The 24,612-nt window shown below is 35.6% G+C and overlaps 1 long non-coding RNA gene across 11 annotated transcripts in view; it reads right to left on the reverse strand.

Annotated features, from left to right (window-relative positions):
* The window catches only part of LOC116421439, a 635,315-nt gene that overhangs the window by 94,772 nt on the left and 515,931 nt on the right, over positions 1 to 24,612 (reverse strand). For 6 of the 11 annotated variants that reach the window (XR_004231804.1, XR_004231808.1, XR_004231806.1 and 3 more), the window contains 3 exons: positions 9,766 to 9,841; positions 9,015 to 9,160; positions 991 to 4,249 (listed from right to left, as the gene is read on the reverse strand). This is a non-coding gene — a long non-coding RNA (uncharacterized LOC116421439). The other 5 variants (XR_004231803.1, XR_004231802.1, XR_004231799.1 and 2 more) reach the window with 2 other exon arrangements.

A 24,612-nucleotide genomic window follows, 5' to 3' on the forward strand; every position in this document is an offset into this window, starting at 1 on the left:
AAGGAAAGAGGGATTTTATGAAACAGAGATGAAAAAAAGAATTCCAGACATAGGGGATGGCTAGCATAAAAGTATGGAAATTGAAGATGAAGTATGGTGTGTGAGGAGCAAAGGATAGTCTGGCTGGACCTCAGAGTGCCAGAGGGGCAGTCATGTACTGCATACACATGCATGTACAATAAAGTTAAAAAATAGGCAAGGACTTTCAAATCCAAGTAGAGGCATTTCTATTTTATCCTGGAAGCAATAGAGAATCATTAGAATTTAATGAAGAGGTGAATGAAATAATCAGAGATACACTACACAAAATCACTTTGGTAACCAGAGGAGAGACTTGAAGTATAAAGATTGATTAGGAAGACTTTGCAATAATCTAGGTGAGAAGTGATGAGAACCAGAACTAAGGTGATAGCTGTGTGAGTAGAGCAAAGGAATTCTATTAATAGATGTTATGGACATAGAATTGACAAGACTTAAGAATACTTCAATGACTATTTGGAAATGACTTTCCTGAAGGATCTGAGCTGGGCTCATTGATCCATTCTATAATTCCAGGTTCACATTCACATAATTTGGAGGCCTCGTGATTGCTTGATGGGTTTTGGCTCTTCACCTATGATACTAAGTAATTGTTTAGTTCACTAGATATCTCCTTTAATACTAACTACAGGAGAAAAAGCACAAAACAATTAGTTTTCTGTATGACCACAAAGGTGCATTATAGAATCAACCTTAAAGTGTACCACCAAATATCTGTCCATCATCATATTCCTCCCATGTGGGGATGTCTCCCAAGAACATATATCTTCTCTCTCACTCCCTGCCAGAAAGTTCCTTTGTTGCTAGGGTATAGCATCTTAACATTGGATATTCAGGAACTTGTTTTACTGAGCAACACATTTCTATTCATTCTTTCTCTTTTGCCCTCAATTTTGTTTTTGAGAAATGTTTTGCTAATTTCACACACACACACACACACACACACACACACACACACACGTTTATATATCTAAATCTAGCTATTTTTTTAAAATAAAAGGCTCAGGAAAATATCTTGTCTTTAGAAGTATAACAAAAAGATTTAGCTTTAAAATTAGATCCTGGTTTGGTGACAGTTCAGTCATCCTCATCCTCTGAGTTTCTTTAGGTCTGTGGGTAGAAAACCACAGTAGTGTTAAGTGTAAACACTATTTCCAAAAGGCATGCTGTGGGTTAACACCCTAAACAAGTCTTTTTGAGCCAAATCTCCATAGCAGCACACTGCTGCTGCTGCTGCTGCTCCTCAATAAATTATCTGTATTCATCTAATTAAAGAGGTATGATATGTGAGAGTAATAACAACTTCACATAAAGAATCCTTTCATCAGTTAGGGTGATTTGAAGGTACCTGCTTACTCTGGGTCAAGGTGGCCAAATATAAACTTCTCCATCCAGAGGCATCCCTTAAAAATGTAATCCAATACCAGGCTCCAATAGAACAGTAACAATGACAGCTAGGTACTATTAACTTCTCTGTTCCTGTCCAGTCTCCAACATCCCTCTCCAATCTCCAACATTCCTCTCCCTCCAGTAGTGATAGAAGCAATAATGGAGGAGCCATCATTTAGGGTTTAGAGAAAGAATTATTGTAATGAATGGCCCATTATTTGGGGCTAGAATGAGGGAGCCTTGGGGCATTGGGGTAAGAAAATCAATATTTGTGGATGGCTGCAGGTCCATTAGGAAAAAAAAAATACAAACAAGTTTTATTCTGAATTTCTAAAATTTCTAAGGAACTATAAAAAAATTCCCTATCACACAAATAAAGAAAATGGGGGGAGAGAATTATGGCTCAGAAAATCAGAGATTTCAAGCTTTTTAATACTGTATTTTAAACAAATCAACATGTCTATTTAAAAAAAATAACAATGATGTCTCCTAATCTCTTTTTTTTCTTTTATGTGTGTTGGGAGCATTTTATTACTGTTTTATTAAAACACTATTAAAAATACTTTCAATAAGTATGCATACTACCAATTCACTAAAGACTTCCCAAATTTTGTTGTGGTCTTCATATTTGTCATTTCTTAGGGTAGATTGTGGTACAATCATAACCACATTCTTTGCTGTTCATGGGCTACTATCCATTCAGCCTTTCCCAGATTATTAAGCATACTGTTTCTCTCTGTCTCTGTGTCTCTTTCTGTGTCTCTGTGTCTGTGTCTCTGTCTCTCTCTGTCTTTCTCTCTCTCCTTCCCTCCCTGTGTATGTATATGTGTTTAACAAGTTCATTTCCAATCAGAGTTCCACTGGGTGATGGCATAATGATGAAGAGTTACTTAGAGCTGTCCTCAGAACCAACCATTATTAGGGATTTCTGCCAGCTCCACTATACACCACAATCTTCTCAAGAGGAACAATAAACAATCCAATAACTTGAGGCTAATAATGAAACAGTTACAAGACTGGGTTTCAGACTGCATTTGACAATACACACACATAAGACAGAAGTTCATGGCCTGAGAAAAAGTCTTTTATTTTTAAAATCTATTTTATCCTGGAGGTTTTAAAAATTATAGTTGAGCCACCACCTAAAATTATAAATTAAACATAAACACAAAAAATCTTGCCTATATTTTTGTGCTCATTTGCCCAAATGTCCCAAGGGGGAAAATAGGGGCAAAAGTTATTTTTAATATGTTGAAGTGACATGTAAGAGCAGTTAATATAGTTAGAACAAGTCCTTCAAATAAACGAGGAGAGTGTCTAACCTAAGAAGTTCACCTCCACAGACTTTAATTAGATACAAGAATGGACAGATACTGTGGCTTTCCTGGCCTCCAAACATGCAGCTCTCTCTATTGATTCGTTGCCTAAGTTACTGAGCCATCAGCATTTTATTCCAAACTTGGCATCAAGTTTATCCACAATAATTAAAGCCCAGAATGTCTGCACACCCAAACTGTGCCATAGCACCTGACAATATGCTCCATTGTCCCACAGTAAAAGGACAAAGGTCAATGTCTGGTCACCAAATGGCCCCAAGTAGCAGAAACCACTTCATAAATAAAAATGGCTTGTCTGAGGTTTTTTACACATTTACTGAACAGACATTATCAGCGTCTTTCCCACTAGAAGGGAGCAGAAGAAATTGACCATTTACATGACAGCAAACTAATCAAACTATCAAATTTTAGTTATACACATTCACTCCAAATCAAAAGATTCTCAATGGGATCTCTGAAAAAAAAAAAAAAAGAAAGAAAAGAAAGAAAGAAAGAGGTAAATTTGTAAAGAAAGCTTGAACGTTATCTTTCTCCTTTTATGGCTTCCAGGGAAATGTCAATAACAGTGTTGTCCTACAGTTTGTGATCACACCTGAATTTACTTAAGTCAAATGCTTGGACAGATAAAAGAAGCAAATAAGCAACCGACACTGGAATCAGATTGGTAAGCCCAGTTTAATCATAATGTGGGAGTAGATTGTGTTCTGTAGACTAGAAATACATCAGTTTTAATTAACTTTGATACTTGGGTTGCTTCAGGTTCTTGTTCCTGGAGGTATTCTCTCTACATATAGACTCTGTAATCTCCTCTTCCCCTTTGCTCTTGATTCTTGTTTGTAGCTTTCTATAAATTCTCCAAAGATGGTCAGCTATGTGGGTTTCTTTTGGTTTGTACCCTTTAGGATGTCCAATTATTATCTCTGATTCTCAGTACAGGATTGGACCAACTCCTGGTTACATTTGATAAGGTACTGCAGCTGGAGTCAGGAAGAGTTGGATTCAGGTTAATACCTCTTGAGTGATCCAGTTGCAGTGGAGTACTACACATCTGGAGTCAAGAAGACCTGGGTTCAAATTCAGTCTCAGATACCTAGTACTATGTAATCCCGAGTAAGTTACTTAACCTCTACGTGCCTCAGTTTCCTCATCAGTAAATGAGGAGTATAATAGCACCTATTCCTTAAAGTTGCCGTGAGGACCAAATACGATAATAACTGTAAAACAATTAGCACACTGCTTGGTATGCTCTGTAAAAATGTTCATTATTATTATTATTGTAGGAGAAGGAGGAGTTGTCGTTAATTGTATAACCATGAGGCAAGTTATAGCCTCTCTGCAATTGTTTTCCCACTTATAAAATAGGGATAACAATACTTTAATTTTTTTAATCAAATAATTACTTTTCCCCCCCTTTATTTTCAAAAAGTTGGGACAACTTACTTTTTTATCCTGTGTAGTTTTCATTTATATCTTGAAATAGAACTCTGAAAAAATAAGTTTTAATAATAAATCCATTGTAATTCAAATGGAGTTACTTGATAACCTTTTAAACCCAAATTAATTTGAGTTTCATCAAATGGCCAATAATAGCTCCAGCTCAAGCTTCTGTTGCTCTTGGTATAGGTTTTGATGTCTGAGAATTAGTATAAATAGCAATTGTTTTCTCTTTGAAATGGTCAGACCTCTGGTCTTCCCCACCCCAATCACACTTTCAAGATGGTAACTGGCCCATCTTTTGTCTCAATTCTTATCTAATCCATAGGCATTGAATGAGTGTCGCTTCAGACATACAGAGACCTAGAAAACACTTTCAATTAGAAAGGTCATGGTTTCTCACTGCATCCTGCGTTGGCAATCTTCTTGACTTTTGTCACTGGATTTTTTTTTTTTTGTCACTGATTCTGAGAGAGTGAAGCAGCTCTGCTCCACTTAACATCCAACATATATTATAAAAGGATATCATCCTCATGATGTTATTGGTCATTTTCAAGAATGAAGAATGAACTACAGCACCTTAGTAACTATCTCATAGAGTTTTTGTTTTTGGTTCAAATGAGATAACATTCATAAGGTTGAAGAACCTTGACACACTTTATTTTTTTTTGTTGTTGTTGTTGTTTATTATCATTTATTGATTGATTCTTGCCTCCTGGGAAGAAAGAGACATTGGAAAGAGTTTATTCTGTGATAGCCCGATGCCAGGAGCATTCCATAGAATGCAAGTGAAAGGAAATAAAGACACAAAAGGAAAGAAGGATGTGATACAAAATGAGAATAGGAAATCAGTTTGTGTCTGACCAGGAGTAGGACCAAAATGACTCTGGGCAAAACAATGATGGAGATAAAAACTTCAGCACAGTAATATTGTCATCCTGTATGACTTTGAGGAAATGATTTAACCTTGAGGGAGGACTATGGGAACTGAGTTGGATCACAACATAGTATTTTCACTCTTTTTGTTGTTGTTTGCTTAATTTCTCATTTTTCTCCTTTTTGATCTGATTTTTCTTGTGCAGCATGATATTTGTAGAAATATGTATAAAAGAATTGCACATGTCTAACATATACTAGATTAGTTGCCATCTAAGGGAGGGAGTGATGGAAAGGGAAGGAAAAAATTTGGAACACAAGGTTTTGCAAGGGTGAATGTTGAAAAATATCCATGTATATGTTTTGAAAATAAAAATCTTTAATAAAAATTATTTAACCTCTATAGGCCTTGATTCCTCATTTGTAAAATGAGGGAATTAAAATAGATTACCATTTCTCATGTCCTCCAGCTCCACATCTGGGAGTCTAAGCTTGTGCTTTTGAGGGGGGGTATTTGTTTTTTTTTTTAATTTAATAGCCTTTTATTTACAGGATATATGCATGGGTAACTTTACAGCATTAACAATTGCCAAACCTCTTGTTCCAACTTTTCACCTCTTACCCCCCACCCCCTCCCCTAGATGGCAGGATGACCAGTAGATGTTATATATTAAAATATAAATTAGATACACAATAAGTATACATGACCAAAACGTTATTGTGCTGTACAAAAAGAATCAGACTCTGAAATATTGTACAATTAGCTTGTGAAGGAAATCAAAAATGCAGGTGTGCATAAATATAGGGATTGGGAATTCAATGTAATGGTTTTTAGTCATCTCCCAGAGTTCTTTTTCTGGGCATAGCTGATTCAGTTCATTACTACCTTGACACACTTTAAAGTTCTATGTTACTCCTCTTCCTTCTACTTTTCCTCTTCTTCATCCTCCTCTTTCTTCTTTCTCTTCCTCCTTCTTCTCCTCTTCTTACTATTACCACCACCACCACCACTACTACTACTACTAGTACTACCATCACCACACCATTACTACTACCATCACCACTACCACCACTACTACTACTACTACTATTGTCACTACTACTACTATCACTACCACTACCACTTCTTCTCCTCCTCCTCTTACTCCTATTATTACTACTACTACTACCACCACCATCACCACTATTACCATCCTATTCCCTCCTCCAGGAGTAACTTCCCTAGCAGCAGTTTCAAGATGCCACTGGAATCTCTAACAATTTCTAGATGTCTTTAGGTTTCTCCTTCTTTGGGCTCCTATCCCCTGAATTTGAAGGTCTCTTGATTTCCTTAAAGAATCTGTTCTCGAACATTGATCTTAAAATACCTTGGCAAACTCTTTGTTCTGGGACCATTTGGTGGAACTTGTTCTGTCCGAGTTCTGGAATGTTTAGTTATAACTTTGGCAACAGTTAATTGATAATCTTCAGGCCTACACAAAAGAAAAACAACATCTACTTTTTTTTTTTTTAATAATTCATTTTGCGGAAGCAGCTAGGCAGTGCATTGGGTAGAATGTTGAGTTTAGTGTCAAGAAGACCTGAGTTCAAAACCAGCCTCAGAAACATTCTGTGTGACCTTAGGCAAGACTTAACTTATGTTTGCCACTGGAGAAGGAAATAGCAAAGCATTCCATTTATCTTTGCCAAGCAAATACTATCTACAGAACTTTATAGATAAAGTCAGATAAAACTGAAAAGACACCACAACCACTATTGTTGTGTTTATTAATAGCATAAACTGCAACTTTCTGGATCATGTTATATACTTCTGCCACTGCCCCATTACCACCAACCACCATCATCATTATCACTACCACCACCAATCAACACCACCACTATTATCATATCACTACCACCATCACTTCTCTTCCTCCTCTTCCTCCTCCAGAATTCCTGAATCCCTGGGGGAGTCTTGCTGTTGGATGAGCATCTGGCTCCAGCTAAAAGCTTGGAGATTTCCACCTTAGGATGGAAGTCAGAGTATCTGGGGGATACATTTTAAAGATAATTCTCCCAAGAGATTCATGAGCTACTGGACAGATGAAAGACGTGAAAGCCTCACAGGCTAATTATGAACCATGTATTACTATAGTTGACATTTGCAATTTAATCCAGGAGAGTTTTTTCATTTCAAGAAGAGCAAGAAGTCATCCCAGCAAACAATGATTCTATCTTATCATTAAATCACTCCAGTTTCCTGACTCAAATCCTATCTTCTGTCCTCTGAAGCCATTTGTCTCTAAATCTGAACATCTCCATTACTGGCTGATTTTTCCAATTTCTGTGCTTCCTCATTTTTCTTTTTCCATTTTCAGCTGTCTTCTTTTACATTCTCATATCTCTGGTGGTCTACCCCCATACCATCAGACAGCTTATTGAGCATCATAATTTAGCCAAATAATAATATCCCTTTCTTATCCTTTGTATGATAGGTGTCCAATAAAAGTTAAAAGATCCTTTTCCAGAGCATCTAGTTTTTTGCTTCTCAACAAGTCAACTAGCCATAAAATATAACATCATAGTAATATGTCTAAATCACTGCATCAAAGCAACCAAGATTTTACTGAAGTGGAAGCCCAAAGGCAAACAAGATGATACAATGGAAAGAGCACATTCTCTGGAGTCTGGACACCAAGGTTCACATCCTACTTCTGATTCTTATTACCTATGTGACCTTAGGTCATATATTGCAGTTTAACTTCTTTCTTGATATAAAGGGAGGAGTGAGTGTAAAACTATGTGACTTTTGAGGTCCCATCCAGCTAAATCATGGGTCCTGTGATATCTCCATCAATTCAAAATGCAATGTCCTTTAAATAAATGGAATATGCCTATGTTTCTGTGTTCAAAACAATTCGTCTCCTGGTGGCCATCATTCTAGTGATGATTCTTTCCATACTTATCAAGGATAGTAATCAGATAACAGATATACAATATGTTACTGGATCCATACTTAAAACCTTTCCATTCTTAGCATGATGTACCTCAGTTTATCCTCCTTCAAATCTTCAAGAACCAAGAAGAAATCATTTATGGGGAGAAAGCATAGCAAAAACTGGCATGAATATGCCATTTTTTACAAAGAGCTTAAAGCATACCCCATCATAAAATTAATCTGACCACTTTTCTTTCTGTGTGGTCCAGAATAGCTATGTTATCTATAGATTCAAAAGGGGAAGATAAAAAAGATATTCTTTTGTATGCACTAAATACAAATTGTCAAATTAATATATCTCAAAATATGCAAAAGTGATAAAAGAGAGAAAGGGAAAGATTAAAGAAGAAAAACAAATGAGCAAAATAACAAACAATCATGGAAATTGATATTTCTATAAATACTTTTTGATTTCCAAATGCTTTATAAACTTTACCCCACTTTCTCTTCCCAACAATCCTGTAAATCCCACATTATTATGATGTTATTATTTTATAAGTTAACAAATTGAGACCAAAAGAGAGTAAATGACTTTCCTAAGGTGAGATAATAAAAAAAGAATCAGAGGGAAGATTTGAATCTAGGTCTCTCTTGACTCTAAGACTATTATTTTCTCCACTAACTCAGAACCTTTAGAAGTAAACAAAGAAAGAACATTGGGAGTAAAGAAAAGACAGGGGCAAGGGACAGAATCGAGAAGAATGACTAGAAGATGCTTCCAAGTGAGCCATTAGTCTTCAAGTATTTATTAAGTACCTATTAAGTACACTAGCACTAAGCCAGGAAACTGAATAGCTTCCATTTGAATTGTCTTAGGAAGATGTTGAAGATCATCTGGCAGGATAAAGTATCAGATATTGAAGTCCTTTCTCAAACTAAACTGTCAAATATTCCAACTCTACCGTAGAGAGCACAATTCCTTTGGGCTGGCCACCTTGTTTGAATGCCAAATGTACACTTACCAAAAAGACTCTTTTATGGAGAAGTCACACAGCATTTCCAGGTAGTCAGAAAAAGTGATACAAGGACACTCTTAAGGTCTCTCTTTAGAACTTCAGAATTGATTGTATGACATGGATGATGCTGGCATTGGGTGCTGTGATCTTATCTGAGAAGAGCAAAGCAAAAATGAATTAATTCAGAAGAAATGCACAAAGTTATAGAAGTCACCCCAAATGTTCATAGGGACTATTTGTGTCGGATCTGTGGCAGAGCATTCCAAGCTCTTATTGGTCTGATCAACCACAGTTGGGGCACATTATAAATTAACTCCAACATAGTGATGTCATTTTGGTCCTCTTAGAGAACAAAGGACAACAATCAAGTGATAGGCACTGTGCTGAGTGCTAAGGAAATAAATACAAGTAACAGAAAAGACAGTCTCTGCCATGAGGGAGCTTATTTTAATGGGAAAAGCCAAAACATAAAAAGAAGCTGGAAAGGGTGATTGTTCAGTCTCAGTGAATATTAGTGAGGAGTGCAATTTGGTGAGAAATAAAAAAAAATGGCTGGCCTAGTCATTCTCTTTAAAGGGAAGTTCTGGCAAGGACCCTCTGCCTTTCAATCAGAGGGAAGGACAGAAGGGGCAAAGAACAATTCTGTGGTGTAAATTTGTGAGTTTCAGAATTAAAGAGATCTATAAAAAGGAGTTTTCTGGAGCATAGTGGAAAAGTCCAGGGGAGTCTAGGTGGGGAGGAAATCCCATATACTTACTGTCTAAATGACCAAATAACTTCTGTAATTCATCTATCCCTTGGAGAAGCATGTGGGCAGAGTATTATAAATCCTCCTGGAGTGTGTCAAAGATTAAGACAGGTACAAAAGAATATAGTTAAATTAAGGTCTTAGGTTACTCTGATTGCACCAATATCTGACAGGAAGGGGACTTGATTATGTCCAATTGGAACTACAAAGAGGAAAATGGAACAGTTCCTGACTTCATAGAACTTACATTTAACTGGAAGCTAGATATACCGAGCACCTCAATAAATAAATGCAAAGTATACCCAAAGAAACACAATGTAATTTCTAGAAAAAGAGGACTATTAATGATTTGGGGGTGGAAAGAAGAAAAAGACCTCATAATTGAAGTGGCCCTTGAGAGAAATAGTTGAGCAAAAAGGGTATTTTAGTTAAATCTGGACAATCTTTGCGAAAGAAAAAGGAAAGGAAAGAAACAAATCTTTATTAAGCACTTACAGTGCCAAGCACTGTATAAAGCTCTATACAAATATCATCTCATTTGATTCACACCACAATTCTGGAAGGTAGGTGCTAATAATATCCTTATTTACAGATACAGAAACAGATAGACAATGGTTAATAGACTTGCCAAGGGTTTCATAGCTAGTAAACTTTTAAGGACATATTTGAACCCTAAGCCAGTGTTCTATCCGCTATGTCACTTAGCTGCCTAGACATCCAAGGTAATGGAGTGCTATATACAGAGCCCAGTAAGTAGTCCAGTTATACTAGGACTGAGAGAGCATCAAAGAAAAGGGAGAAGACAGCTACATCCTTAATCAGCTCCTTGGAGAGGTGCTTAATTAATCACTTCTTTTTCTCAAAATGTCTCAAATATGAAGTTTTGACATGTTCTTTTTCAAAGCATCCAGATGTTCATAAGCACAAGGATATTTCTTATTTTTTCTTTATCTCTTGTTCAACCTGGGGTTTCAAAAAAGCCTACAGAGCACAAATGGCCTGAAGGAATCAGCAATTTAGCTTGGCTGATTGACACCCAGGACAGAGAAAATCATTGAGTGAAAAACTCCAGGAAACCCCCAGATCATTTCTCAGGCAAAGCCTTTGCCTAAGAGTTTGAGGTTTTGATGTGAATTGAAGGGTAGTGGGTTTGAGAATTGGTGAATGTAAGTAGAGTGAGACCCTTGGAGGCAGTTAATGAGGAGTTAGAGCTTGGAAACAAGAATTCCCACATTACAAGCAATCTTTCATAGAATTCCATCATCAGAGCATCTGAATTACCTTGTATATGTCTTCTCTTACACTTAGACTTGTGAGCTCCTTGAGGGTAGGGACTGTTTTTACTTGTCTCTATGTCCTCAGTGGTTAGAACAGGTGGTATAGTCTCTGTGTAATGGTGCAGACTCTGTGCAGCAGTCCTAGTATAACTGGACTACTTACTGGGCTCAGTCCTAGTATAACTGGACTACTTACTGGGCTTAGCAAAAAGTAGGTATTTAATAAATGCTTGTCATTGTTGATGATGATGATAACGATCTATCGAAAGGATCATTCACTCAACCTATTCATGAACAAGCATCCTCTATAACTAACATAGCTGTCCTGCCTTCACTGAAAAAATTTACAATGAGGAAAATTCCACCATCCTGAAGTAGCCATTCTGCTTTTCCATGGCTTTGAGTGTTGGGAAGTTTTTCCTTATGTGAAACACTATTTGTTCTGCAATTTTTTGCTACTATATCTAGTTCTGCCCTTGGAGTCCAGTAGAATAAATCCAATCTTTTACAGTAAAACTTTCTAAATATTTGAATACAGCTATCATGGCCTGCCATGTCCCTTATATCTAACTAAACCAAACTGAATTCAACATTAAGTGGCAAGAATGTCCTTCACTGTCTAGTTGCTTCCTCTAGATGCTCTCTGCCATATAAATGCTCCTAAAATTAATTACCCAAAACTTATGCTCTCTCATTGAGCTTGCAGTTCACTAAAATCCCCACTTTTTTCAAATTGCTATCTACCCATGTCTCCCCATTTTATATTTGTGAAATTGATTTTTGAAATCTAAGTATTTGTCTTTACACTTATCCCTACTAAGTTTCATATCAATCAATTTGATTCATTCTTTGACCATGCTAAGTCTTTTCTGGAGCTCTGGTCTATCATTCAACATGGCAGTTATCCAAGTTTTATGCCTTTGGTGAATTAAATAAGTATGTCATCAATGCTTTTATCCAAGACACTGATTTAAAAAGCATTAAACATTTTGAAGATATTCAATATCTCACAGTTGAAACTATCTAAAAATAGAATGGTCTATTTTGGGATATTATGTTTCCATCACTCACTCACCAACCCCAACTAAGGTAATGAGAAGTCCATCAAAGGAGCTATTGACCACTTATTAGGTCTTGTAACGGGGATTCTTGTTCAAGTATGCTTTGGATGATATGGTTCTGAGTTAGGTCCTCTCTCATTATAAGATGATTTTATGATTTTGCAAACTTTTTTTGCTAGCCACCAAAGATGACAAAACAAACCAAAAAAGGCATTGTAAATATAACTCAAGTATTCTAGATCCTCATCCAATACCCTGGATACAATAATTGTCATGTCAATGTCATGCTCACTATTAATGCTAAATCTGAAGTGTTCCTATCTTACCAAGTACAACTCCTCAAAAGGCCCCATTTTGTTTACTATATTATGTCAGATGTCTACAGTAAGAATTCCTGGCTGTATGTCTACAGCTATCATTATTATTTGTTTTCTGGCATTTATCATATTCTGGGGCTTTGCTTCCTAGTATTGGTCCCTCTAGTTCATACTGGGGACTTAATGAAGTTTATCTTTAGTTCTCACACTGACAAATAGGTGATATTTTAGAAGGGGCAAAAATGTTGAGAAGACCTTTTCTACACCCAGACATGTTTGTAATATCTTATGAGGTCAGAGTAAAAACTGGGTAAATATGAGGGTAAAGGTGCAGGTGGCAAATGGGACCAAGTCTCTAACCATTCTATATAATTGCATCCTTTGTTATTCTTTTTCCCCTTCCTGCCTTTCCCCAGGTTCTGATTTTACCCATTCTCATTCTATCCTCACTACTTCATGCCCTCAAAAAGATTAAAGGAAATCTTTCATAGGATCTAACCATCTCTCTCACTCTCATTCCCAGCTCCCCAAAATGAACAATTGTTTCCCATTGTAGTTTGATTTTCATCAATCAGAATTACTCTTTACAACTAAGAAAAGATTTTGTGGGTAGGATAATATCTTGTTGAATGCTTCTTAAAGGAGACCTAGGATATTCTTCCCTCTCTCTCACTCCATCTCTGTCTCTGTCTCTCTGTCTCTATTTCTCTCCTTCTATTCCCCCTTTTTCCTCATCTTTTTCTTTCAACAGAAGATTATACACAAGTGTTTACTAATATTCAAACTGAAATGACTCTTTCATTAAAACACAGCATTAAAATGTTATCCCCCAAAATAACTTCTCACAAATACTCATCACAGTTCATTTGCCAAAAATTTGTTTTTGAAATAATTCTTTGGCTCCTCTGGATGTCTTTTGCAAAGGCTAACTCATTGGCCCCTGTGACCAATTAACCAAATGAAACACGTTCTGCTTTATAATGATTAGAATACATGGCGTCCTAGCAATGTTTTAAACTTGGCTGCTTTTACTTCTTTTTTTTGTATTGTTTAGATGTGAGTCTCTGAGGTCTTAAGTTCTGGGTCATAAGCTAAAATACCAGTCTAGAATCTAAGGAAAAGAATACTTATTTCCCATTTCGGACTGACACCAGAATGTTATGAGTGGTAACAAGAAAAAGGGGAAAGAACACTGAGTTAGCAGTCAAAATTTTGCTAATTGTGTGACTGTGGAGAAGTTATTTCAACTTTTTGTTTTCACTTTGTTATTGAGATGGGAATTCAGGCTTTTTCATTCCCTCATGTGGTTAGAAATCTATATGTCATTAGACTTCATGAATTTAATTATATTCAACCTGAGTTAACATTACTAATTGATATAAGTTTGTTAGAGGCAATAAGCAGCACAGCAGTAGTGGCAAGTAAAGTGGTGAGCCCCCACTGATCTTGCTATGCTTTCATGTGGGCTAGCTAAATAGCTAAAATTATTTTGCTAAGAATTTCTGGTGGGCTACACTTCAGGGTTGAGGGGATCCCATCTGGTCGGCAGGCTCCATGTTGGATACTTAGGGACAAAATGATCTCAAAGGGCTCTTTGAGCTCTGGTTTATGATTCTATTATGTTAAATTCAGGATCACCCCTTGGTACAATTCAAATTGAATTCAGGGAATTTTGAGGAGGGAAGTCCTTACGTAAAACCGGGAAATTTGTCATCAATGATTTTTTCTACTTTCTTTTCAAAAGTTGTTTGCTCCATCATCATCTTACCTCTCCCACATCATATATTCTTCTCTCAGCATAGAACTTGGTAGTAGAAAGGGTATTTGGGAGTCACATACACACAAGTAATATGGTAATATTCTTATTAAATCTAGATTCAGGTCTAAATGGTTAGAAGCCTTTTCTTAATCTGTCATAGGGTTTATGGGCAAAGGATTTAAATCCTACCTCTGACATTTACTAGCTATGTAGTCAGAGTCAAATCACTTAATTTCTTTGAGCTCATTTCTTCATCTATAAAACAGGATAATATCTGTAGTATCTTCCATCAAGGTTTGTTGTGAAGGTATTAATGAAATAAGTATGAAAATATAGGTACACATATGTATATGTTTTCATACACATTTTTCATATCTATATATGTAGGTATGTATGTATTTTAATTACTGCTAGGTATGCATGAATAGAGTACTGGGCTTGGAGTTAGGAAGAACTGAATTCAAATCCAGCCCCATACATTTACCAGCTATGAGATCTTGAACAAGTCACTCAGCTTTTGTTTGCCTCAGTTTTCTTATCTATAAAAATGGGGAAAATAACAGCATCTAACTCAAAGGATTTTTCTTAGCACAGCATTTGGCACACTATTTCAATGTTAAATATTATTATTATAACTTTCATCATCACAAATGAAATATAAATTCCTTTGGAAATGTGTCTATATTGTATAAAATGTATTCGCAACACTTAGCAAGTTCCATGGACATAGTAGCTACATAATAAATATTTGTTGAATTAAACTGGGGGGAAAGGAACCAAATTAGGATAGTGGAGTTGGAGAGGAGGAACTTCTTCAAGCCCTCACCTCATATGGTGGCAACTACTCTGTGAAAGACTGACTATGGCTTGTCATACTATTGGCTTGTCACCATTCAAAGAGACATTCAAAGGATAGGAGGCAGCAGGATATCAAAAGAGTCCACAGGTCATTACTAATATTAATTTTTATTCATTTGTGCTAATGAAGAGCAGGGGAATAGTAAGGAAAAAAAGGTTGATAATTTTTCCTATTAAGTTTTAAACCTGGATTTTCTTTCTTGTTAATCATGTGTGCATGAACAAATTGTTTTTCTGCATCAATATGATAGAAAGAACATCATAAAAAAAGATAAGAGATCAGGGTCTTTAACCTACTCTGGCACTGACTAGCCGTATCATCTTAGGTAAATTACATTTTCTTTGAGGCCTTGGTTTACTCATCTGTAAAATGAGGAAATTGGACTGCATGACCTCTCATAGACAGTGAAAATTGAAAAAAGGGAATGGTAATCATAAAGAGTTAACATGACTTCATCAAGATCTGCTTACACCAGACTAATTTCATTTCCTTTTTTCTCTAGGATGACAAGACTGCTAGACTAAAGGGATGCTATATCTGAGTTATCTGGATTTTGAATAAAACATTTGATAACTTTTGTCCTACTATTCTTGTGTGAAGGGAAATGGAAAGCAGAGGAGTTGGATGCATTTGAGACTGGTTGAATAACTGGACACAAAGAATGGTCATTAATTCTTTAATTTCAGTTTAGAAGTGGAGTGTTTTAGGTCTTTCTGCTTGATCCTATGTTATTTAACATTACTAATGACCCGGATGAAGATGTTGAGGATGAGCTTATCAGATGTGGAGCTTTTACAAAGCTTGGAGGAAAAGTAAATACATCAAATAATAGGAGACTGAAGTATCTTGACAGCCTAGAACACTAAGCCAAGTGAATGAAATGAAATAAAATAGGGATAAAGGCAGTCATACTCTTGGTAGCCTCAAAATCTCTTGGAGTAGAAGAAGGATAACATCAGAGAAGTTCTGAATAAAATATCGGGTTTTTAGCATACTATTTGCTCCACATGAGCCAAAAGTATATTATTACAGCAGCCAAGGAATTAATATAATCTTCAGGTATACCGATAATAGCTAACATAATGTAGAACTGCACATGTTTAACCTATATCAGATTGGTTGCTATCTTGGGAAGGGGGGAAAGGAGAAGAAAGAGAAAAAAATTGGAACACAAGATTTTGCAAAGGTGAATGTTGAAAACTATCTTTGCATGTATTTTGAAAAATAAAACCTTTTTTAAAAAATTAGTAACATAATAATAAATAACTTTTATATAGTATTTACTATGTGCTATATGCTAATAATACATGTGTGTGATTTTTCAATGATCTTATTTAATTCTAGAGGTAGACACTATTATTCTGGCCATTTCACAGATAAGGAGACTTAGATAAAAAGAGGTTAAGTGACTAGGACACAAATCTAGTAAGTGTCAAAAGCCAGATTTGAACTCTAGTCCATCCTGACTCAAAATCCAGTGCTCTACCCACTATACCATCTTTCAGTTGCCATTCTAGACAAGAGATAGTCCAGCTGTTCTTTGCTTTGTTTTTTGTTGTCAGAAATATGGAGCACATATTTCAGGGAGAATTTTGAAGAAGTTAAAGAACATTTAGAGGAAAAAAATCAGGATGGTGAGAATTTCAAGTTTATATTGTGTGAGAAGAGGTACTCAGGATGTGTAGCTTGGAGTTTGGGGAGGAGGTTCATGACAGCTTCCCCTCTTTCCAGTATTTAAGATTTCTCATATGTCCCACAGGGCATGATGAAGAGTAATGGATGGAAGTTACAAATTGGCAAACATAGGCTACAGTTAAGAGAAAGGATTTTAAAAATGAAAGCTACTCAAAGGGAGGCAATGGGTTTCCCCTCATGGGGTATCCTTAATCAAAATTTAAATGGCTACTTGTCTGGTATGTTTTGACAGTGATTCTTGTTTAAGAAGAGGTTATTAGATGGTTTTGGAAAATCCTTCCAACATTGGGATATTGTGTTTCAGCAGTTCTGTCTCTTCTAGCTCTAAAATTTTCTTCAGTAATACTGAAATGAATTTCCATGGCTAGAACTCAGTGAAGATTCATGGAAGATGGAGATGTTGGGGGAGCAATCTAAGATAAACAATTTGTCACCAACAACCATAAAATCCATTAACCATAGTTGATAACTTACTGTATATTTGGCAGCAGATTCAACTCCACTGCTATATCACCCCGTCCAAGAGCATTTGGGAAAGTAGAATAAGTATTCAAACATACAAAACTGATTGAGTGGGTCAGAAGAAATATACAAACACTAAAAGAGGCAGAACAATGGGCATTTCTGCCAAAAGGAAGACTCACTTTCCAGAAGGAAAATATCAGGTCATTATGAACTAACTAGATCTTTTGATTATTTTCTAATGAATCTTTTTTTTATTTTTTTCTAATATAAATAACTCAGAGCTAGATAATAATGTTCTGGCTTAGTGGATATTATACACACTTGAATGTCTTGAATCACCTTTTAAAGATTTTTGAATAGTGATTTTAATTACTGTCTTCAACTTTGTGGCATAAAACATGTCTTAAAATAATATCTTCATAGTTTAATAAAACTCCACTAAGTTATACAACTTGCAAGAGAGAAGTGAAAAGCCTGAATTTGTAGAGTGAATTATAGAATGTTGTTTCAAAAAATGATGCATTACCTTGGACATGCCGTTTTACTTTCCTGAACCTCAATTTTCTTATCTGCAAGATAAGGGGATTGAACTAGAGCAGAACTCTTAACCTAGGGTCCACAGACCCTTGAATAAATTTCAGGGAGTCCAAGGCCTTTATATACACACATTTTTACATGTGTACAGACACATGCATGGGTATATATATATATATATATATATATATGTATAGACCAATAAGGGCATGTGTGTGATGTGTGTACATATGTGTATATGTAGCTATGCATGGGTACATATATTTATAAATGTGAGCATATGTGTATACGTATACACATATATATTGTATATACACACCTATACATACATGTGTATATACTCCTGCTCTTGTTCAACCATAAAATATATTTTTAAAATACTTAATATTTTTTCAATACAATTGATTTATTTTATAATCCAATACATTTCATTTTATGCATTTAAAAATATTCTTCCAACAAGGTTATAGATTTTCCTAAACTTCCCAAAGTGTCTATGTTACAAAAGCTAGGATAATTTCTGCTGCCTCTTCCAAATCTAAAATCTTATGAATCCTATGAAATGAAGTTTCAGCAATTATACCTGAAATGTTCTCTCACACTGTATCAAACCTGCACCATATCAACTTGCACCATATCAACCTGTTGAATTATTATCTATTTTAAAAATCTTAAATCAAAAGTTACCTTTTCTATATATCTATGTAATGACTTCTTCCCTCACTCTGGACCTCATATAGAACTTTATTTGTGGCCCCTTTAAATATTTTAATGTGTTATTATGTTTTATGTGTGGACCTTAATAGACCAACTTCTCTGAGGGCAGGAACCATGTCTTAACCACATATCATATGTATACCTAGTAGATGAGGCTTTTAAATTGTATTCAGGAAGACCTGGGTTTGGAATAGTGGTCAAATACTTAGTTGCTCTGTGACTCTGTCCAAATCACTCAATATCTGTGAGGCTCAATTTTCTCATCTATAAAATGGAAACAATAATTATACCCATCTTATAGGGATCGAATGAGATAATGTTTGTAAAGCTCTTTGAAAATCTTAAGTGTGTATATATATATGTATATATACATATATATACTTATATATTATATATGTAATATAAATATATAAATGAATGATTTTAAGAGACAATGCCTTTTTTAAAAAAATTGAATTCAAGTGACTATTAGAGTAACATTAACAATGGTTACCAAATACTACCAAATAACAATAGTCCTGCCAGGTCTCCTAAGAATTATTTGTAATTAGAATGTAATTGTTTGCATGGAAATAAGTACTGTTTAAGTGTCTGAAAATAGCCTGTGTTCAAAAAAAAAAAAAAAAGAAATGAAAAGAAAATAGCCTATGTTCTTCCATAGATTAAAACTACTGCCCTTTCTCCTCCCCTACTGTTGATACCATCTATTTACTTAGTAGTCCTTTCTTAATAGGCAAAGGTAAATCTAAGCTCAGCTTGAGTTTCTTGCTGGCCTCTCATGATAATGGGGCCCCAGAAACAGCTTTAAGGTTCTTAACATATTAAGCAATTTAGATGGAGAAGGATGGAGAAGAAGGACTTCAGGGGTTTGGATGCTACAAATGCAGGACTACCACAAAACTGTGAGTCTGTATATAATCCCCCAGATTCACAGAGTGGTGTCCAAGGGCATGAAGTTTAGAGATTTCAAAGCAGCCAAATTATTGGTTCCATAAGAGTCAGAAAATAATTCATTATAAACAAAACAATTTATATATTAGATATTAATTGGATAACTTTCTTTCTAGATAGACAAGAGAGGAAGTTGTTTTTAGAATCAGTGAGACTTAACTTCAAGTCCTTCCTTTGACACTTACTAGCTAAATCACTTAGCCTCTTGTTGGCCCAGGCAACTCTCTCTCTCTTTTTTTTTTAATAGCCTTTTTTTTACAGGTTATATGTATGGGTAACTTTACAGCATTAACAATTTAGGTAACTCTCTAAGATTATAAATTACAGATGACTTGCTGATCTGTTTTGGTGGAGGGAATTTCCATACTAGGACTTCCCCATGTAGATCTAATCATAAGTTTGAGAGAAAAAAAAAATCTTTTTTGTAGAAGCTTGAAACAATCTATAGAAACTAGCTAGTTAATCTCACACTATTTTCACTTCTATTTATGCATAATTACATCAGACTATGCTATGACTAAGCCTGAACACCAATTAGAGGAGAAATTATGTTGTAAAGTTCCGTAACATCATTAGATGATCACATTTTCTCTGCCTCAGCATTATTGTTTAAGCAGCACCGAATGCCTACCCAGCTGTGACTGCATTGTTGTATAGGGATGTGTGTCATATTCAGAAAGAGGAGTGAAATAGCTGTTTTAGTTAGATAATATTAGATGTTATATGGATAGGTAAATATTCCTTCCTTCAGCTCTCCCCTCCCAACATTTTGAATATTGAAAGACACAGTTTAAAAAAGAGGGGACAGTGGTGGAAGGGGAGGATTCTGAAATTTAGGAGAAAATACCTACAAACAATAAGGTAAGAACATTGTTGAAAACTCACCATTACTCAATTTGGCACCTCTTTTAATTCTTTTTTTCAAAATCAGAAATATGATCTAACAAGTTGTCTTCCTTATGGGATTTTAAGTCCCTTGAGAGCAGGAAATATTTTTGCATTTCTTGCATCCCAAGCACTAGGTATACTGGTTGATGGGTACTTAATAAATGCTTATTGAATTAACTTGATCTCAGGCACTGGATATGGACACGTGTGGGATTTTTGTTATTTCTGGAACAAAGATATAAAAATAAAATTCATTTCAGAGTCTCATTCAATACCAGGTAGTTAACCAGGATTTATTAAATAACTACTATATGTCAAACATTCTTTATGTGTTTTGCTAGGAATATAAAGAAAAGGGGCAAGGGAAGGCTCTCAGGGAGTTCTAATACCATAAAATGCAGAATATTATTCTAGTCACAGTAAAAAGGTGGTAGAAAAGGGCATACTAGAAAGCAAGTCCAAGAATCTTGGAGTTTAGTGAAATCTGAGATACCTTCTGTCCTCCCATCCTTTCTACAACTTATCCTTTGTGCTTAGCCAGTTTCATACCATGTGCCATGATCTTCCTAACAGTGGTAAGAATAATAACAACAGTAAAGATCAGTGAAACAGAATAGCATGTTGGTGAGAGAACTGCACTTGAAGACAGGAAGACCCAGAGTTAAATCCTGCCTCTGGAATATACTTGCTGTGTGACCTTAAGCTCTTCTTCATATAGAAGTTTCAGAGATGCTTTTAGTCAAATGGTAAGAGGACTGACTTAGAGATGGAAGATCAAGTGTAATCCAAGGGATAGAAAGTCAGGAAAACCTGATTCAAGTAATGACTCTTGTGGGATCCTGAACAAGTCACTTAAAACTCTCGGTGCTTTATATAAATCTCTAAGAATATAAGTTGCAGAATAGCTGCTCCCTGCATTAGTAGAGGGAATTTCCTCATCTGGGGATTCTACATAGCAATAAAATCATAAATCTAGTCCCTCTTCTTATCCTATTATCATAAAAATAACAACCACTATACAACCAGTAAAGAATACTGAATTGCACTGTTATCATCACAGACAAACTATTGCTTACAATTGCCAAAATATAGCATCAGTTCATTTTTTTAAAATTAGGAACAACATCTATAATAGATGTCAACATACAAAGTATTTATAATATCTAAGCTATATTGAATAAATCACTTTAAAATACACAATAGCTGTAATAGAGATCAAAATCTTATGAAAACAGAATGACGTACCCATCATCCCTAACATTCTGTCTGTTACAAGAGTTCCACAAACCCTACAGCTGATCAGGGAGCCTATACAAATACACACACCTATTTGTGATATACACACACACACATACAGACATACATATATACATGTGTGTATGACTATGTATGAGTAGATAAAAAGTAATTTCTGAGAGAAAAAATTAGCAGGGTGGGGTGGAGTGGGTTGGGGAGGGGTGGGGAGGGCCCAAGAAAAGTCTGCTGCAAAAGATGAGATTTGAAGAAAGCCAGGGAAGAAGTTAGGCAGAGATGAGGAGAGTATTTCAACCAAAGGGGACAGCGTAGAGGAGGGATTGACAAAGAGAAAGGGTGTTTCTTTGATAGATATGGGGGAAAGGAGAGTGGCAAATGATGTCATGAAGATGGCCATGTACAGGAAGACTGATATAGCTGAGTTATAGGATATTTGGAAGGGAATAAAGTATTAAAAACACTGGGAATGAAAGGATGGGTATAGATTGTAAAGAGTTTTAAATGGTAGAGAACTGTCAATTCTAGAAGTAAGAAGGAGACACTGGAATTTATTAAGTAAAAGGGTGACAGGATCAGAATTTTAGGAAAATAACTTTGGCATCTAGATTCAGGATGCACCAGGGGCGAAAGAGAGTTGGGGAAAGGGGACCAATACAATAGTCTAAGTGAAAGCCTGTATTAGGCTTGCAACTGTACGAGTAGAGAGATGATAAAGCATAGGAAAGATATTGTAAAAGTAAAAATTATATGTGACCAAAGGTGGTGATAGGGGAAAATAAGAGATGAACAGGGCTGGATATAATAGATCTGAGAGTCAACTGCATAGAGATGATAATTTAACTAATGAGAACTGATGAGATCATCAGGCAAGAGAACAGATAAAAAGGTCCCAGTATGGAGTCTTTAGGGATATCCACAGTGGGTCTGATTGCAATGAAGATTCATCAAAGGAGAAAGAAAGGTGAGAAAGGTAAGGAAAAGTTGTGTTCAGCAGCCTGGCAGTGCTACTTCTCTGTTCAAAGACTTTCAGTGATGCCCTTTCCTTGGCAGTCATTTGACACTAATATATCTCCAGTTATGATACTAATTTGTCACTAATATATCCCCTATTACTCTCTTCCAGATAAACTATGCTTTAGTCAAATCAATCTATTCTTCATCCTCCCTACAAACACTGGACATTCCCGGCTCCACATCTTTGCTTATATTGTTTCCTGTGCCTAGAACACTCTCTCCTAAAATTTCTGGGTTTTCCATGCTACCTTCTCAAGAAACATTCCCTGATTCCCACTGTTAGTAATACATTTTCTCCCCAAAGACTTTATATGGCATTTTATTTCTACTTCTTTTATACACTGATGATATATTATCCTATTTATACAGATAACTCAAAAAATGAAATCTCTTTACTCTCTCTCCTAAGTTCCAGCCAAACATCTCTAATAATCTACTGGACATTTCAAACTGGAGGTCCCATGTATACACCAAACTGAGAACAGAACTCATTTTCTTTCTCTCTAAACTCATTATCCTTTGAAGTTTCCATTTATTGTTTAAAGGGCCACCATTCTTTTAGTCAACAACATTCACAACTTTGACATTCTCTTCTCTCTCATTCTCCCCTTCATCCTATAAATTCAATCAGTTGCCAATTTTTGTCATTTCAGTTTCCATAATATTGCTTGCATCTTCCCCTTTTTTTTTTCTATTCATACAAAGCATTATCCTATATTAGACTCTTGTTACCACTTGTCTGTATTATTACAATGATCACTTAATTGATTTCACTGGCTCTAATTCTCCCCATTTCATTCCAACCTTCAAACATAGCCACTAAGAATAAATTCACCTTAGGGTATGAATCAAGCATGTTGAAGGCTTTCCTTTGGGATTTTTATTGGCAGATTATTGAGTATGTCTACCCGAAATTTCTTCCTGGCCAGCTCCAAACTATGCATGGCCACCCAAAAGATAATTCTCCTCCTCCCTCCCTCCTCTTCCACCTCCACTGGAACTTTCCTCTTGCCTTTTAATTCTGGGCTTAATTCAATATACACTTGTGGTCTCTGTCCAAGGTGTAGGTCCTAATTGAACAGACTATGCAATGTCTGTGAAACTTAATCTTATGATTTGGATGATAGGTATCTTTCATTCACTTAGATTTTTCCAGTGTGAATAGTTAAAGTGAGTCCTTTTGAATGATTATGTATCTCATTTATGAGGCTTTGACATGTTTTGGGCTTGATGCAATCAGCCTAATCACTGGTAAATAGAATCTAAAGTCCAAGTTTTCTGGCTCCAGGCATATAAACCAAGGCAGTTCTTTCTACTTTTGGATACCTCTATTGTTTTCCTGATGTAAAACTAAAATTTGTTTCTCTGTAACTTATACCCATCAGTCACTATTCTTCCCTTTGGACCTTGGTAAAATATTTTTCTTTTCTACTATGACAGCTCTTCAAAAATTATTATGTCAATCCTAAAACTCTTTTCTAGCTTAAACATCTTGGCCCTTCAATATTCCAAAATTTTTCAGTGTCTTTTTATATGACATTATTTAGGATACCTCCACCATTTTGTCACTGCCCTGTGTTCATGCTCTAGATTCTTAATATTCTTGTGGTCCTTGTAACTAAACAAAACAATCCAGATATATGTATAGTATATGGTAAAATATGGACTCTTGTTCACTCTCTTGGAAAAGGATATTATATTTCTTTTAATATAATATAAAATGACAAACTTTGTTCCTCCTCCACTTCCACAGAGGAAGACTCACCAAGTCAAAGCACTCGGCCCCACTGGATTTCTGTTGATTCATCTTTTTTACATGAAGGGCTACCCATTCATTCCCCCTCTCATATCTTGTACTTCTATAATTTATTTTAATCCAATTTCTTTTTACTAAACAATCTTACACTCATTATTTGAAAAAACTTGCTAGGAACACTGGAAAATTGTATATTACAAATTAGCCACATGTCAACATCTCATACCTTATACCAAAATAAGGCCAAAATGGATACATGACTTAGGCATAAAGAGTGATACTCTAAGAAAAAAAGTTTACTTAAACTTG

The sequence above is a fragment of the Sarcophilus harrisii genome, chromosome 2 (genome assembly GCF_902635505.1).
Source record: "Sarcophilus harrisii chromosome 2, mSarHar1.11, whole genome shotgun sequence".
NCBI classification, from domain to species: Eukaryota; Metazoa; Chordata; class Mammalia; order Dasyuromorphia; family Dasyuridae; genus Sarcophilus; species Sarcophilus harrisii.